We start from the raw sequence: 16461 nt of genomic DNA, 5'->3' as shown, positions 1-16461 counted from the left end.
GGCTGCCCATGAATGCTGCTCAGCTAGGGTGTCATCTTTGAAGTGCATGGAGGAGGGGGAACTCATTTGGGGCTGCAAAGATCAGGGAAGGCTTCCCGGAATAGGCGGGGTTTGGGCTGGACCTTGAAGGGCAGTCCTTCAAGCTGGAACAGCTACTGCTCGACTTTGGTGATGCCAGTATGGTCCCCAGTGCCCAAAGTTCCACCTCCTGAACAGCTAGCCTCTGAGTAGTGGCCAGCAGGCGTGGCCAGCAGGCTCACTTGCTAAGGCCAGAGGGTTTCCTTGACCTGAATGGTCCAGATAATGGCCCCAGATCCCTACTTCATTGGGTTCCAGGAAGAACCCTTAGCGCATCACATTCCTGAACAGAGTTTCCATCTGTCAAGTACAGTTGTACAGTGAGAGATGCTTTCATTTCGAGGGACTGAGGACCATGGGTTTGTGACTGTATAAGCTTAGACCCCTAAGGAAAAAAATGAAGGCTTGGGAAATTGTGAGGTCCTTGTGGAAATTCAAGCCTATTTCCAGTGGTTAAAAGGCACTAATGAGTATAATGCAGGCAAGAGACATTGGTTCAAACAAACAACTAATTGGAATTAAGAGAAGAAGTGTGCAGAGGCCCCTAATGAATGGATATGCTAATTGGTCTTCTTTGCTAGCCCCTTGGGCTTTGGCTGTGACATAGACTAGCCTATTAGATGCCTGCTCTGTAATAGCTGCTGAATGCTGGGGCCCTTTATTGCCATGGTAACATTGATGTCTAGAGTCTAGCTGAGCCCCGGATCTCTTAATTTACTACTCAGGCGGCTACAATTCTTTGGGTTTTATTATTCTTCATGCCCCGGGTGCCAGAGTGGCAGTGAATCATGCTTATTCATCCTCTGCACCGCCCACGGTGTCTTTGAATAAGTCAGGGTGTCTCTTACTGTGTGTGATGAGCAGATTATTAAGTTAGAGCCTATTTCTGCCTTAGCTAGACTGATGCCTCTCTGAAATCCAATGCATTTCTCTAACCGCTTGCTTACCTGCTGCATCAAATGGCTTTTGGCAAGCAGAGTGATGGCACTGCAATGGGCCTGCAGAGGCCCAGCCTCCCAGAAGCCTTGTGCTTGCTTGGTGGGCAGGGAGGAGCAGAGCAATATAGAGGGGGCAGCACCAACTGGGAGAATGAACCCTGGAGACAATATGCCATCAAAAAGGAGCAGTTGGAGGGGGAGAGGAGCCATTGCAGAGAGGGTGCTGGCTGGGAACTGTGGTGCTAGAAGTTTCAGTCCCTCTGGGGTCAAGGGGTAGAGCCTGGGTGGAAAAGGAGTAGTATCCCTTGTTCTGAGCAGCTCCAGAGGGAAGAAGTAGCTCCAAAAGGCTAGAAGATGCAGGGGATGGATTTCCCCTTATTTTATAAAAGACCTCTGTTAAAAAAAAAAAGCTGGTCGCAGAGACCAGCTGCTTCCGAAAGTTAGTAAGCAACTTGACACTGGAGCTGCCCAAACTTCGATATCTCAGTATAAAGATGTTCTAAGCATGCACGGCCAGGGGGTAAGGAGTAGGATGGAAGGCTTTGCTAGATGACCTCTTAGGACTCTTCCAACTTTGAATCTTCTGTGTCTATATCTGATGTTGTTTATTATTAGGACATATGCTAAACTTGGATGATACTTTATATGTACATGTGCTTGCTTCAACAGCACATATGCTAAAATTGGGATGATACTCTATATGTGCTTGTCTGTGTCTATCTCCAGACATAGATGAAACTTTGCAACAGGTGCAGAGATATTTTCCTGACATCTCTGTCACTAAGAAATGGGCAACCTGAAACTAAAGATAAATTGTGCAATGAACCCCCAAATTGCAAATGATTCTTGCTAGCAAGAGAGAGTCTTGTTTTTTGTGGTTTCGTTTGTTTTGTTTTTTTCATTTCACTGCAGTGTTTGACTGGGCATTCTCATAGGAGAATTGGTAGACCAAAGAAAACTGTGGGCTACACAAATTTGGAACACCTTTACAAGGCTTTTTTGGTGTGTTTATTGGGAATGGGGTGAGAGGTTTTCTTGAGCTAACTGGAATCAAAAAGGTAGCATTTTTCCCTCTGACAGCCTGGACAGAGAACTGTAAACCTAACGACAGTCAATCAAGGGTGCTAAGCACAGAAGGGGCTGTCAGGCAACACTGGTCTTTTCTACCAAACCCTGCAAACCTGTTTATTATCAAGCAGCAGCATTTTCCCACACAAAGGACAGAGATTTAATCCAACCTGAACCCACTCTGGATTCGGCAAGCACCAGTCAGAAATCGCAGTGGCTCTCAGCTGCCTCTTAAATCAAAATCAAATTCATAAGCAAGAGCTTAAGGTCTCTCCATCAACAGCCCTGCTCAGTTACTCACTTGTTGTAAGACCACAGGAATGCCAATTGATTTTTCTGTTGCACCATCTCTCCACCTTGAAAGAAAATAAGTCCACTGTCCCTGCTTCCTCAGTCTCAGGAATGCTGTGGGCCTAGAACTCTTTAGAAAAAAATGGTGAGAGAATTCTGAAGTCAGGTGGAATTATTGCTCATTAGGGAGTATAGCATAGTGTTTAAAAGCATGGGCTCTACAATTGGAACTGGATTTGAATCCAGTACCTACTCTTAATAGCTGTGTAACCTTGGGGAAGTTACTTCACCTCTCTGAGCCTCTGATAATAATACAAACAAAAAAAACCAACCAACCAAACAGAAATACCTTGTCCTTTTTCAAGGGCTCTTCCTCACAAGGCCAATGACCTGAAGGGTAAAGGGAGCAAGGTCCCTTGGGTTGGAGGCAATGCCCCCATCTGGCTTACTAATGTCTCCCACGCTGGGCACTTGGAGCCGGGCAAGAGGGGGCAGGTATTTGGAAATGGAGTGGGAGGCAATGGTGAAGGCAGACACGCAGAGCCTGGGGTGAGTCAGTATTTTGCAGGTAGATGAGGTTTTTGAGGACCCTCATTCACATCACAACAAGTAAAACAGTGGTTCAAGCTTCAGTGCGCTCAGGAATCACCATAAGACCTTGTTGAATATGCACATTCTTGATTACTCCACAGATTACTTATTAATTTCAAAGAAAAAAATGTACCTTTACAATGAAGAGTTCTAGAAAACACCACCTTAAATAAGTGATCAAATTTAGCATCACCGATAACAAGCAGTGGCATGTGGCCCTCCTGATGTGACACAATGGGAAGTAAACAACATTGTCTCTGAAGCATTCTTGCCGGAGATATTTAATATGAATCTAATCATGAGAAAGCAATCAGAAAAATCCAGCTTGTAAACAAGACAACTGACCTGGACTCTTCAAAAACATCACTATCATTAAGAAAAAAAGCCAAAGGTACTGTTCTAGAATCTAGATTAAAGGAGACTAAAAAGAAAAGACAATCAAATGAAATTCATGATTTTTTTTTTTTGAGGAAGATTAGCCCTGAGCTAACATCTGCTGCCAATCTTCCTCTTTTTGCTGAGGAAGACTGGCCCTGAGCTAACATCCATGCCCATCTTCCTCTGCTTTATATGTGGGATGCCTGCCACAGCATGGCTTGCCAAGCAGTGCATAGGTCCACACCTGGGATTCGAACCGGCGAACCCAGGGCTGTGGAAGTGGAACATGTGAACTTAACTGCTGCGCCACTGGGCTGGCCCCAAAATTCATGATTCTTGATTGAATCTTGTATCAACACAAACAGCTAGGATGTTTTGGAGATAATTTGAGAAATTTTAATATGGACTCGATATTGGATAATATTATTCTATCAATGTTACATTTCTTGGATGTGAAAATGGCATTACAATTATGCGAGAGACCGCTTTTGTTCTTAGGAGATACATGCTGAAGTATTTATGTGCAAAGTGACATGATACCCACAATTTAATTTCAAATGTTGCAGTCACATTCACACACTCTTGTATTACAGATGTGTAAATATGTATATGAAGAGAGAGAGCATGTGTGCAAATCTAAAACGTTAACAATTTCCAGGTGAAGAATATGCTGGTATTCATCAGAGTTTACTTTCAAATTTTTCCAAATAAAAAGTTGAGGGTAAAACCTAAGCCCTTTCCTGTAGCTCCATCCCAGACGTGCCTTCTCATATTCTCAATACTTCTCTGCACCCCAGTTATTAATCTAATATCCTTCATCTCATAGCAACGGGAGATAGTTGGAGTTAAGGAGACATGAAATTAGAGAAAGCTTCAGGAAGGCAGCTACATTTGAGCTTGGACTCCAGTGATGGGTCTGGATTTTGCCAAACAAAGATAGCAGGGAAAGAACTTTCTAGAAAGAGGTGATGATTCAAATGAAGCTTGAAGAATATAGAGCAGAGGTCCCCAACTTTAGTTTGCACAGAATTACGTGAGGAGCTTGTTAACCATGAAGATTCTCTGATCCTAACTCCAAAATTGTGATTTTGCAGGTCTGAAGTAGGGCCCAGAAATTTGAAGGTTTAAAAAGCGCTAAGATGAATCTGATGCAGGGGTTCGACGACTATGTCTTAGGAAACACTGGCATGGACAGTTGCCTATTCCACATACACAGAGAACTGGCCCTGTCTCTCTCCTTTTCAGCTGAATCTTTAATAGCTGAAATGTTACCAAGGCTGACATAAACCTTCATAGGGAAGTCCTCTGTACTAGACCTGTCATGTCCAATACTCTGCTCACTATCTCCTGCTCAGGAAGGCAAATTGAGTTAGTTGTGGCATAGGGGTAACCTTGACTGTACCAGGAATGGGCCCCACAACTTGGTGACAGATAAGGTAGCCAGATACAAAGAGCTCTGCCTAATAGGATTGATAGTAACAAGCTAAGCCAATCAGACCAGCACTCTGTGGAACTGTTCTTATAGACTATGAAGAGAATTTTCCAGTCAGTGCAAGAGGAGAATAGAGCAGACTTACAGAGGGAAGCAGGGACATTATATAAGAGGAAGAGAACAAGATGCTGATGACTAGAGCTGTTTTGGAATCTAGTAGTTTTCCAGGCTATGTGTATCGTCACCATAATCTTTCTTTTCTTGAGGTATCCTAAGTGGACCTGTGTTTCTATGATAAAAGGATGAAATTAATGCACCTTCTATGAGGATCAAGTTCTTAGAGAACTCCTAATGCCCGCACTAAAAAAGAGTCTCTAGGGCATGTTGCCGCTCACCTGAGGAGCTGGCAGGACAGAAACAAGCTGATTGTTTCCTTGTCTCTTGCCTCTTCAAGCAGAGAAATCCTGAACCCACTTTCTCGAGACACTCTCTATTTTATAGATGATTGTGTCCCAAATGCCTCCCTTTCCTGTTGATAGTCCTTGCTTGGTTTAGGATGGTGGAACCTCCAACTTGTGTAGTCCTTTTCTGAACTGTTTTCTCCCCACCGCCTCTGGCTCCAACCCAAGCAGAGCCCAGCTTGGTAAATCTATGCCCAGAAGTCAAGAAATGAAACAATCGTCCTCTGTTCAGACAAGGGCAACAGCTGCTGGAGGAGGTCAAGAAGGGGATGGATGAAGGCTGTGGGGAGGTTATTTCCACTGCTTGAAACTCTGCCAGTGGGCCATTCGGCCAGGGGGACCAGCCATCTGTCTGGACTCTGAGGGGGGAAAAACTACTGTCTCAGGCCCAAAGATACAGCCACGTTGTAGATTTTGGATGCAGGGAAATGAAATAAACATTCATGGCCCCGTCAGACTCTGGGACTCCCAGTCCCCAGCTCTTTGCAGTACACCAGGCTTATGCCACTCCTTCACCCTGCCTTTGTAGAAGGAAGCGTGACCTGGCTTGGCATTGACTTTGCCCTCACCTTTGCCCCCTGAGATTCTGTCTTCTAGGCAGGATGACCAGAAGCTGTCAAAAGGAAGAATCCTCATCCTAATGTTCCTACTCCTCTGCCTCCTTGAAACCAGGGTGCTATCCTCTGAATTCACTAAGTATCCAGGGTAGGGAGAGGAATTCCAGCCCCAGATCTGCTATATGCACAGTATGATGTTGGACTAGTTAGTCACTTAAATTCTTTGGCCCTGAGTTTCCTCAAAGGGCTGTTGTGAGGATAGCATGTAATCACGTTGGTGAAAGTGCTAGACAAGTCATCAGGACTTCTGGTAGAGCAATCCTCTGGGGGCATAAGTGGGAATGGCCTCCCTCCTCCATAGCCTCCTATTTCTCCTCTCCCCGACACTATGCTGGCAGCTGTTGCTCCAGCTTTAGTGAACAGAGTGAATGATTGTTTAACATCCCAACATTGTTGAAGGTAAAAAGAGTTTGTAGATAATGAAAGCAAAAAAACCTATGTGAACAAAAGGGATACTTGGGACTCCTGAGATTAGAAATCTCTACTGAAACAACTTTATACAATTAATTTGGGGGTTAGAAATATATGGAAAATGTGATCATGGGGTCCCACCATTGTACACCCCCTGAACTACCACCTATGTGGCCCAGGAAGGATATAGGAGGCCTAGTGCCTTTTGGTGTAGAGTTTGGCAAATATCCCCAAAGAGCTAAAACTAGCTGGTTATTTATGAAGTATCTAAGGTGTTCAAGTTGTTGTATCCTCTGAGCAGTTCTGTCCAGCAATATGAATCTGCCTGACAAAAGCCTGACTATTACAAGAACCATAGCCCTGGGAAAAGAGCACGACTAAGAGGACAGGATGATAGATTAAGGACTTCCATTAACCCAGAAGGCAGAAGGAAAGACAATTAAACTGATACTTTAAACCCCTTCTCTGATTAATGGGACACCCAAATCATCCAACTTGAAAAGTAAAGTCAGGTCCGGTGACACATAGGTATGGGGGAAGGGCAGAGGGGAATGACATCATACGATGCAGCAACTACCCCTGAACACAGTTAAGGAAGCAACGCCATCCTGGGAGAAGAGTATGGGTTCTGGAGTCAAATAAGTATGGGTATAATTTCTAGTTCTGATACTTTTCACCTGTGTGACTGTCAAGAATTTTGATGGTTCTGAGATTTTTTTCTTGCTTGCAAGCTAACAAGTTAGCTTGCCACATTTTCATGGATGCGGACAGAAGACGTGAGACTCCTGGGTCAGAGATAAGGGACTTTATTTTTCACAGCAATAGTAGTAACCAGAGTGTGAGCATCTTCCTGTGTCAGTTCCCCTTGCCCCCAAGTCTCATAGGAGCTATTAGAAAAGGGCCAGGTGACACCCACACATTGTGGGCAGTAAGTATGCTTTTCCTTTGCTCCAGAGGGAGATGCTGTATCTTCCAAAGCTGTTCACTATACAAACATCCTTGAAAAAATAGTCTGGAACAATGTCAGTCAGTGTCTCTGCTCAGAAGACGTGCAGAAACATGACAGATCCATGGAAATTGTCTCACAATAGTGATTATGAGCAAATTAACTAACCTCTTTGAGGCTCTTTTTTCATCTGTAAAGTGTGTATCGTAATAGTACCTACCTCATGGAATTGTGAAGATTAAATGATTTCATACATGTTAAAGCACCAGACACCTAGAAGATGTTCACCAAATGTTAGTTTTGTTCCTCTCGCTCTCGCTTTCTCACTGCTATTACTAGAAGGCTCTACTATTGCACACTTCCTGTTCTGGTCCTGCATTCATTCCATGGCTCCCAACAAAGACCTCAGTTTGTTTCTCACCACCTTTTCTCACTCATTTGCTAGTTTCCATCCACATCCTGTCAGGATTTAAGTCTCAGTTAACTAATTAATTAATTCTTCATTCCTTTAACAAATATTTACAGGACTGCGACTATGTGTCAGATACTATGCTAGGTGCTGGGGATACAGCAGAGAATGAAAAAGACATGGTCACAACCCTCATGGAGCATGCCGTTTAGTTGGGAAGATAGACATTAAACAATTAAATAAAAAATTATTGGTCATCAGGAAAGCATAACACAGAGAAGAGAGGATTATCTCCATTTCCCTCATTTGATCTGTGCTGCCTCACTGAGAGGCACTGTCCACATAAGAGCATATCTCTTAGGACTTTTCCTTGATGGAGTCAAACTTCACTCCTGGGCCCTAACTAGGCAAAAGTTCAGTCTAAACTTGTGGACCAGCTAGGATGCAGAACACTGTCCAAGGAGTGGAGTCCTATTACTTTCCAAGACAGGCAGCAACACTGGTGATAGAAAGGAGGGTCAGGGAAATGAGGCTTCTAGAATCTGCTGAGGACTTGAAAGAACAGATCCCAGGTGACGTTAGCAGAGTCATTCTTTAAGAGAAAACACAGCTGCCAAAGGAGTGTTTGAAAGCAAATCTGTTGGCTTTCACCTTTAAGGAACCTACACAGTGCCCTCATTTTTCACAATTAATTAGCTACACAAACCTTCCTCCCCTTATTCAAAGGTCAGCCTCACCTCTGGCGTAAAAGGAATGATCATGCACTCCAAACCAGTGAGACATTTCCCTGGTTTGCTACCACCCTTCCTCCTCCCAGCTGAATATTTTTTTGTCTCTCCAATAGGATTGTAAGAAACTTGAAAGTAAGGCCTGTACCTTACACTTCCCTTATAACCCACTTCCACTCCTTTCCTTTCCAGCAAAGGCTGCATCTGTTCAGTAACACAATCTGTTCTCAAAAATAAATAAATAAATGAAAATAACTAGCTAAAAAAAGGAATGATGGTGTGGAATGGTATGGTGTTTACAAACAGATTCATGGTTATTTTATTTATAAAAATTCCCAGACTTCTCTGGTCAGTCACTCTTACGGTATCAACAAAACATTTTTTCCCTAGTATTTTGTGAGCCCAAACAGATTGGTCTCCCTAGTTTCACAGTTAGAAAGTCAGGTGTTAATTTGAACCAATCCTGTGCTAGTACAGTACTGCTAGGAATAGAAGGAAGGAAACATTATCCCTAACTTTCTCTTTAATCATTAGCTTGGCCTCTTTCTTAGTCTAATCCCCTTGATCATGAGTCAGAGACCTTTCCAAGTGGTATGCCAAGGCTTCTGTCACTGTTCCGTCCCTAGAGTACGGGGCAAAGGGTAATTGACTTTAGGGGAGGGCATGAGGGAGGAGGTTGTTACCTCTCAGCTACTGTAACTTGGAAGTCAAGGGGAGAAACCAACTCTTTGGAGAGAAGAGGACTGGAAGGAACTTTCAAATGTAGCAGCAAGGAGACCCTCACAAGTAGGGAAGAGGAAGAAGTTATGACAACTGTAAAAATCACCCCAGGCACTGAATCTGGCTGTTCACTTATCAGGACTGGACCTAGGAGACCTTGAGAAGTCAATAATTCCTAACTTGATTCCAGAGAGGAAGGATGGTGCAATGGGAAAAGCATAGAACTTGAGCTTTGACAGCCCAATATACTTAATTACGTCTAAAGTTAGTGTATTGATGTACCTTCTAAAAAATGCAAGAAACTGAGAGCACTATAACTGTAATCACTTCTCTCTAGATATTTCCTCCTTTAAAAAAATTGTGAAATATAATATACATACAGATTTTTAAATAGACTTCAATTTTTAGAGCAATTTTAGGTTCATTGAATGAAAAGTACAGAGAGTTTCCATATACCCCCGTCCTCCCACCAACACACACACACAACCTTCCCCACTATCAACATCCCCCACCACAGTGGTACATTTGTTACAATTGATGATCCTACATTGACAAGTCATTGTCACCCAAAGTCCATAGTTTACATTAGGGCTCCTTCTTGGTGTTGTACATTCTACGTATTCTGACAAGTGTATAATTGCATGCATCCACCATTAAAGCGTCATACAGAATAGTTTCACTGCCTTAAAAGTCCTCTGTGCTCCATCTGTTTATCCCTCCCTCTCCCCTAACCCCTAGCAACAATTGACTTTCACTGTCTCCATAGTTTTACCTTTTCCAGAATGTTATATAGTTAGAATCATATAGTACGTAGCCTTTTCATTGGCTTCTTTCACCAAATATATGTGTTTTAGGTTCCTCCATGTCTTTTCATGTCTTGATAGTTCACTTCTTTTTAGTACTGAATACACACAAATTTGATGCAGAAAATATTATTGTGCAGCCTAACGAAAACATTTAAAAAGCTAACACGATAGGGAAACCACTACTCAGGTCAATGAATAGATGATTGACAGCACTCAAGAAATAACCCTTCCCCCATGTGGATTTCTAAAAGACAGCTAGTCTAGACTCTTCAAGATATCAGTGAATAACATGAAAAGAAAGGTTGAGAAGTGTCTTTTAAGTTAAAGAAATCTAAAGAGACAAAGCAACAAAATGCAATATGTGAACCTTGTTTGGTTATTGTTTCCCCACATCCCCACCTCCTAAAAAAGATCCATAACGGACGCTATTGGAGAAATTTGAATATGGAATGTTTATTAGATGATACTATAGAATTATGTTAATTTATTCAAGAATGATACGTAATGGTATTGTCGTTCTATAGGAAAATGTCCTTATTTTGGGGAGAGGCATTCTGAAGTATTGAGGGATGAAGTTTCCTGATGCCTTCATCTTATTTTGATATGGCTTAGCAAAAAAATATATATGGGGGTTCCATTTCCAGCATGACAACGTGAGGAGCTAGCTCTGCAGGGAAACTGGTGAAAATTATGAAAAAATACATACAACCATTAAAAATCTCTGCAAATGATTCTAAGGACATAGAGCAAATAAAGAAACATCTCTTCAAGAAAGTGGACTAAAATTTGGTGAGAACATGGAGAGTCTGTGATATTTGAACCAAGACCCATTCCCTCCCTCCCCCTTCCTAGCTCTGTGGGAAGGAAACTTCACTCCAGATTGGTGTAGCCAAGAATACACGGCTCCACCTTCCCCTTGCTCCCCAATTTGAAGGCTGTCTTCTCAGGAGGGGCAAAACAGGAGCATTTCTCATCTTACCTTAAGCTACTTGTTGCTGAGGCTAAGATCCAGTGAGTGTGGCCAAGTGTGGCTTCCTTCTTTCACCCAGCCCCCACTCATGGATGGAGATTCTGCCTTGGGCATGGCACCACTGAGAATACTGGGGCTTGTAAGGTAGTGGTTCCATGCTGGGAGAAGCAAGCCTAGAAAACCTGAGCCTACCGCCCACCATTCCACTGAGCACCAAGCTCCTAGAGTGGGAGTGTCACTCAGAGAGAAGTGTACCATTATCCTTACCCCCAGCTCCAGAGCCAACCAGCTCAGAGATTTTGCCTGGGGGGAGAAGCAGGCCTTAAACAGAGAGCTCTGAATGTCTTCCCAAACGAACTGACTTCATTTGCAGCAGAGTGTGGAGAAATTCCAGTTTAAGGGGGCTCTCAAAAATAGTAGCAGTTGTGGGGAAAGGCAATTGGCGGGAGATTGGTAGAGTCATTGGAGATATAGGCTAAACTGTGGTGCTCCTAGTTTGCTGGAGAGAACCTGGAAAAGAGACAGCTGGGAGGAGCCCTTTTGGGGTCAGAACAAATTTCAAACACTTACCTCAGGAACTGCCCTGTCTTAATCTGGTTGGATCAGTCTGTGGAATAGTTTGTGGCCCAAGGCATTGTTGAAAACAATAGAGCAATCAGCTGACAATTAGTGAAGCTTAACAGCTACATATGGTTGGGGAAAAAGACAAAAAGAACCCTGTGCAAACCACTGCGGCCGGTCCAGGGTGACTGCTGGAATACCCACGGCCGCGCCCCCTTGAGGAGTAACAGCAGAGCCTTCACGTCATGGTGGTGATGGGTGGGAGATAAACTTCACTAAACTAATTCAGATGGCCACTAAACCAACAAATAAACAAGCAAAAAACAAAAAACCAAGCAAATACAAATAACAAGCCCTCGAGGGGGGACCAGTAACCAGAGTTGCTACAATATATTATCTAAAATACCCGGTTTCCAACAAAAGATTATGAGATATGCAAAGGAATAGGAAAGTATGACCAACATACTGGGAAAAAAAACGCAGGCAGCAGAAACTCTCTGTGACAGTGTTGTGGACTGAGCGTTTCACCAAAATTCATATGTTGAAGCCTTAATCCCCAGTGTGATGGTATTTGGAGGTGTGAGCTCTGGAAGGTAACTAGATTTAGAAAAAGTCATGAGTGTGGGGCCCCCATCAGGAATAGTATCCTTATAAAGAAGAAGAGAGACCAGAGCTCGCTGTCTGCCATGTGTTTATTGCAGCATTATTCATGGTAGGTAAAATGCAGAAACAACCCAAATGTTCATCAACTGATGTATGCATAAATGAAATGTGGTAAATCTATACAATGGAATATGATTCGGCCATAAATAGGAATGCAGTACTGTTATAAACTGACTTGTGTTCCCCTGAAATTTATATGTTGATGCTCCAACCTCCAGTGTGATTGTATTTGGACATAGGGCCTTTGAGGAGATAATTAAGGTTAAATGAGGTCTTAATCTGATAGGACTGGCATCCGTCTAAGAAGAGAAAGAAATACCAGAGATTTCTCTCTCTGTCTCTGTAGGCACACAGAGGAAAAGCCATGTGAGGATACAGCAAGAATGCAGCCATCTGCAACCCAAGGAGAGAAGTCTCACCAGAAACCAACCCTGCTGGCACCTTGACCTTGGCCTTCCAGTCTCCAGAACTGTGAGAAAATAAATTTCTGTTCGTTAAGCTACCCAGTCTGTGGTATGCTGTTATGGCAGACCAAACAGACTAATACAACTACTGATACATGCTATAACATGTGTGAACCTTGAAAACATTATTCTAAGTGAAAGAAGCCAATCATGAGATACCACATATTATATGATTCCATTTATATGAAATGTCCACAATAGGCAAATCTACAGAAACAAAGTATATATTATTGCTTGCTTAGGGCTGGGAGGATGAGGACATACGGAGTTGATAGCTAAAAGTATGGAGTTTATTTCTGAGGAGATGAACATGTTCTAAAATTGAATATGGTAATGGTTGCATATATCTGCAATTATACTAAAAATCATTGAAATGCACTCTAAAAATGGGTGAATTGATAGGATGTGAATTATATCTCAGTAAAACTGTTTAAAATATATGTATGTATGCATGGAGAGATACAAAGCAAAATGCCAAAATGTTCGCAATTGTTACATCGAACAGGAGAGTACATGTATTAATTATATTAGTCTTTCAATTTCTCCTGTATGTGTGAAAACTTCCATAATAAAAAATTGGAAAAAATAGAAGAAGACTCCCATTTGCTCCTTCCTGATCACTTTCACCTTTCTTCTTCCACGAAATAACTAATCTCCTGACTTTTGTGATAATCGTGTCCGTGCTTTTCTTTACAGTCCTGCCACCTGTGTGTGAGTCCCTAAACAACACAGTTTAGTTGTTCCTGTCTTTCAGCTTTATATACATGGAGTCATACAGTATGTCATATTTGTTCCTGGCTTCTTTCCATCAATATTATGTTTGTAAGATTCATTCATGTTGTTGCATGTAGCTGAAGTTCATTAATCTTCATTGCTGAATAGTATTGCATTGTATGGGTATATCACAATTTTTATCTTTGTACTGCTGATCAACGTTTTGGGTTATCAAGTGTAAGGGCTATTACAACAATTCTGCTAAAAACATTCTTGTGCATGTCTTTTGATGAACACGTATACACATTTCTGTTGAGTGTATACCTAGAAGTGGAATTGCTGGCTCACAGAAAATGCATTAGCTTCAAATCTACTAGATATGCCAAACTTTTTCAAAGTGGGCGAATCAGATTCCGTCTCCACTAGCAGTGTGTCAGAGTCCCTGTTGTTCAACATCCCTGCCAATGGTTGGTATTTTATAAGAATTTTTTAAAAAAATTTAGTTATTCTGGTGGATGTGTGATGATATCTCAATGGTCTTAATTTGCATTTCTTGAAAGTTGAGGACATTTTTATATGTGTATTGGTCATTTGGATTTCCACTTTTGTGAAGTAACCATTTATGACTTTTTGCCCATTTTTGTTATTTTCTTATCATTGCCCAGCAATGCTGTATATGTCCCAGGTCTTAGAATGTTATTTCCTACACATATACTGCAAATATCTTTTGCTACTGTATGGCTGAATTTTTAATTCTCTTAATGGTGCCTTTTGATGAACTTTTTAATTTTAATGTGCCCAAAGTTTTCCATTATTTTCACTTTATGGTTACTAGTTTGTGTACTGTTTAAGAGGTTCTTCACTATTCCAAAGTTATGAACGTAATCATTTACATTTTAAAAGCATAATTTCACCCTTCAAATTTAGATGTATAATCTACTTGTAACTGATTTTGGAGTATTAATTGAAGTAAAAGTCCAATTTCTTTTATTTTTCCATGTGGGTACCCAATTGTCCCAGCACAACTTTTGAAAAGAACCATCTGTGCCTCTTGGCTATTCTTTCAAGAAGAACTTGCCATCCAGCTGCAAGAAGTGCAGTTAGCTGTCAGCCTCAAGCTGCAGCACCTTTGGATATACTAAAGCATTTAAACAGGAGCCAACCTCTTCCCAGGCATCCCCTAGCTATGACTGAGCATAGGAAGCGTACTAAGGCCTAATCCTTTCTGCCTAGTGAGGGGTTTCTCTAATGGACTCTTCATCCAGGATGCCCAAACTTTCGCACTCTGAGACTCTCCATGCCAAATTTTGCTTACTCTTCCTTTGTCTTTCACAGATGTTACCCTCCAATAAACCACTTGTACTTGTAAATCCATCTCAGTGTCTCCTTACCAGAGGTCCTAAACTAACAGATCTGCTACCAGGAGTGATCCAAGAAATCAGGCAATAAAATGGAGTTTGGAGTTTGGGAGATGGGATTACTCACCACTGGGCTGTCGATGTGGACCCCATCCCCAGTGGTATGTGGGGTATGGATTTGCCCAGGCACAAGATGGTGGCTCACTTGCTAAAACTTTCACAGGTAGTGTCTTGGGGAAATGTTCCATGGAAAGGAACACGTTAGTGCAATGATTTAGGCTTTTGGGAAATGAGTCAGGGGGAGAAGAGGGAATCATACAAAGACAATGAAATTTGCCAGCTCTTATTTAGTTGCATTGATACCCTGCAGCAGAATCATGAAAAGGTGAGGGCTGTTAACAAACAATAAAAAACTAACCGTGAAATCCACACTGCCTCTTTGGTAGCTTACACAAAAGCTCTTGTCTTCTGCAGAGGAAGAGTAGAAAAAAATCTGAAGACCAAACTCAGGATTTTAAAGAATGGAGGAGCTTCAAAGATGATTGAATGTTCGGTGGAGGCAGGTCTGTTATGCTAAAGGCAAAGCCTTGGTTGGGAAAACTTGAGATACATATGGCTGAATGATCCTGAACATTTTGGCTCCTGTCTTAGTTCATTTGGGATATGATAACAAAGTACCACAGATTGGGTGACTTATAAATAACAGAAATTTATTGCTCACAGTTATGGAGGCTAGAATTCTGAGATCAGGGTGCCAGCATGGCCAGCTGAGGGCCCTCTTGCCGGGTTGCAGACTCCTTGCTGTGTCCTCACATGGTGGAAGGGGCTAGGGAGCTTTGTGAGATCTCTTTTATAAGAGCACTAATCCCATTCGTGAAGCCTCCACTCTCATGACCTAATCATCTCCCTAAGACCCCACCTCCTAATACTATTACAGGGCATAGGATTTCAACATGCGAATTTGAGGGGGACACAGATATTCAGACCATAGCAGCTCCCCAGGCTAGCATTGCCAGATTTGGCAAATAAAAATTAAAATTTTGCATGGGATATATTTATACTAAAAATTTATTCATTTATTTGAAATTCTAATTTAACTGAGTATCCTGTCAATTATCTGACACTCTTACCCCAGGTCCCCCTGCACCCTCAGAACCTGCACAAGTGGCCCATTCTTTTCTATTAAAAAGTAGCAGCACTCCAACAATGAGAGACAAAGAGGGGCAGGGTATAATGATAAAAGGAATACTCTGCCAAGAGGACATAACACTTCTAAATATATATGCACCTAATACAGGAGCACAAAAGTACATAAAGGAACCATTAATTGACCTAAAAGGAGACATTAACAGAAACACAATCATAGTAGGGGACCTAAACACCCCACTTTCATCAATGGATAGATCAACCAGGCAGAAAGTCAACAAGGAAATAGTGGAAGTAAATGAAAAACAGGACCAGATGGACTTGACTTAATAGATATATATAGAACACTCCATCCAAAATCAGTAGAATACACATTCTTCTCAAGTGCACATGGGACATTCTCATGGAGAGACCATATGTTGGGAAACAAGGCAAGACTCAATAAACTTAAGATGACTGAAATCAGGGCCAGCCCAGTGGCACAGAAGTTAAGTTTGCACATTCCGCTTTGGTGGCCCTGGGTTCGCTGGTTCAGATCTCAGGTGTGGACCTACGCACTGCTTGTCAGGCCATGCCCACATATAAAGTAGAGGAAGATGGGCATGGATGTTAGTTCAGAGCCAGTCTTCCTCAGCAAAAAGAGGAGGATTGGTGGCGGATGTTAGCTCAGAGCTAATCTTCCTCAAAAAAAAAAAAAAAAAAGACTGAAAT

The 16461-nt window shown here is 42.1% G+C and overlaps 1 long non-coding RNA gene across 1 annotated transcript in view; it reads left to right on the top strand.

Moving 5' to 3' along the window:
• Positions 1 to 16461, top strand: part of LOC139081157 (uncharacterized) — a 25146-nt gene extending 8685 nt beyond the window's left edge. Inside the window, exon 2 of the long non-coding RNA XR_011536219.1 lies at positions 12415 to 16461. This is a non-coding gene — a long non-coding RNA (uncharacterized lncRNA). The remainder of the gene's footprint in view (positions 1 to 12414) is intronic.

This window comes from Equus przewalskii, chromosome X, assembly GCF_037783145.1.
Source record: "Equus przewalskii isolate Varuska chromosome X, EquPr2, whole genome shotgun sequence".
In the NCBI taxonomy this organism is placed as follows: Eukaryota; Metazoa; Chordata; class Mammalia; order Perissodactyla; family Equidae; genus Equus; species Equus przewalskii.
The sequence above is the reverse complement of the archived record's forward strand: the minus strand, read 5'-3'. Positions and strand labels throughout refer to the sequence as shown.